Here is a 2,500-nt window from a genome sequence, read left to right as displayed (position 1 = left end):
AGTAGAGAACTGGTGTTTTAGTGTCTCTGAGTACAGTCGTTTAGCCTCTCTCACCGCTTTGCTAAACCTGTTCTTCGACTCCTTGAATCTGTCTCTATCCCCACTCCTAAACGCTTCCTCCTTCTCCAACCTCAACCTTTTGAGCTTTGCTGAGAACCAGGGCTTGTTGTTGTTAAAGTTCACCCTGGTACGTGTTGGGATACAGCAGTCCTCACAGAAGCTGATGTACACAGCCTCTGTGAGTTCATCCAGACTATTGGTAGCAGTCGTGAACATATCCCAGTCAGTACAGTCTAAGCACGCCCGCAAATCTTCCACAGCCTCACTGGTCCACTGTTTAGATGTCCTCACAGCAGGTTTACAGAGTTTTAGTTGCTGCCTGTATGCACGAATCAGGTGGACCAAGGGAGTTCTGTGCGAGCCGAACAGCCCCGTGACCCACAAGAGAAACATCCCCGCCAAATTCGAGCGTTTGACGGGGTCTATCCGTGAAAAAATATTCACGTTTTTGAGTGCACATGCATTTCTGCTGCAAATGCCTCTGGAAGTTTCATGCCGTTCGTATGCCAATTGTGGCAACACGAAAATGACCCGTTTTCCCATTCCGAGGGATTTCTGTGCGACCCTAACAGCCCCGTGAGCCACAAGAGACACATCCCCGCCAATTTCTAGCGTTTCACGGGGTCTATCCGTGAAAAATATAGACGTTTTTGAGTGCACATGCATTTCTGCTGCAGATGCCTCTGGAAGTTTCATGCCGTTCGTACGCAATGTGGCAACACGAAAATGACCCCTTTTCCCATTCCGAGGGATTTCTGTGCGACCCTAACTAACAGCGCCCGTGAGCCACAAGAGAGACATCCCCGCCAATTTATAGCGTTTCACGGGGTGTATCCGTGAAAAATATAGACGTTTTTGAGTGCACATGCATTCCTGCTGCAAATGCCTCTGGAAGTTTCATGCCGTTCCTATGCAATGTGGCCACACAAAAATGACCCGTTTTCCCATTCCGAGGCATTTCTGTGCGACCCTAACAGCCCCGTGAGCCACAAGAGAGACATCCCCGCCAACTTCTAGCGTTTGACGGGGTCTATGCGTGAAAAATATTAAAATTTTTGAGTGCACGTGCCTTTCTGCTGCAAATGCCTCTGGAAGTTTCATGGCGTTCCTATGCAATGTGGCAACACGAAAATGACCCCTTTTCCCATTCCGAGGGAGTTCTGTGCCACCCTAACAGCCCCGTGAGCCACAAGAGACACATCCCCGCCAATTTCTAGCGTTTCACGGGGTCTATCCGTGAAACATATAGAAGTTTTTGAGTGCACATGCATTCCTGCTGCAAATGCCTCTGGAAGTTTCATGCGGTTCGTACGCAATGTGGCAACACGAAAATGACCCGTTTTCCCATTCCCAGGGATTTCTGTGCGACCCGAACAGCCCCGTGAGCCACAAGAGACACATCCCCGCCAATTTCTAGCGTTTCACGGGGTCTATCCGTGAAAAATATCAATTTTTTTTTGACTGCACATGCATTTCTGCTGCAAATGCCTCTGGAAGTTGCATGCGGTTCGCATGCAATGTGGCGACACGAAAATGACCCGTTTTCCCATTCCGAGGGATTTCTGTGCCACCCTAACAGCCCCGTGAGCCACAAGAGAGACATCCCCGCCAATTTCTAGCGTATCACGGGGTCTATCCGTGAGAAATATTCACTTTTTTGAGTGCACATGCATTCCTGCTGCAAATGCCTCTGGAAGTTTCATGCGGTTCGTATGCAATGTGGCGACACGAAAATGACCCGTTTTCCCATTCCGAGGGATTTCTGTGCCACCCTAACAGCCCCGTGAGCCACAAGAGAGACATCCCCGCCCACTTCTAGCGTTTCACGGGGTCTCTCCGTGAAAAATATCACATTTTTTGAGTGCACATGCATTCCTGCTGCAAATGCCTCTGGAAGTTTCATGCGGTTCGCATGCAATGTGGCGACACGAAAATGACCCGTTTTTTCCCATTCCGAGGGATTTCTGTGCCACCCTAACAGCCCCGTGAGCCACAAGAGACACATCCCCGCCAATTTCTAGCGTTTCACGGGGTCTATCCGTGAAAAATATTCAATTTTTTGACTGCACATGCATTTCTGCTGCAAATGCCTCTGGAAGTTTCATGCGGTTCGCATGCAATGTGGCGACACGAAAATGACCCGTTTTCCCATTCCGAGGGATTTCTGTGCCACCCTAACAGCCCCGTGAGCCACAAGAGAGACATCGCCGCCAATTTCTAGCGTTTCACGGGGTCTATCCGTGAAAAATATTCACTTTTTTGACTGCACATGCATTCCTGCTGCAAATGCCTCTGGAAGTTTCATGCCGTTCGCATGCAATGTGGCAACACGAAAATGACCCGTTTTCCCATTCCGAGGGATTTCTGTGCCACCCTAACAGCCCCGTGAGCCACAAGAGACACATCCCCGCCAATTTCTAGCGTTTCACGGGGTCTATCC

This window comes from Petromyzon marinus, unplaced genomic scaffold (assembly GCF_048934315.1).
Source record: "Petromyzon marinus isolate PM22_M1 ecotype Great Lakes invasive population unplaced genomic scaffold, UKy_Petmar_22M1.pri1.0 PM_G_Scaffold_71, whole genome shotgun sequence".
Classification (NCBI taxonomy): Eukaryota; Metazoa; Chordata; class Hyperoartia; order Petromyzontiformes; family Petromyzontidae; genus Petromyzon; species Petromyzon marinus.
Note: the sequence above shows the minus strand (reverse complement) of the source record.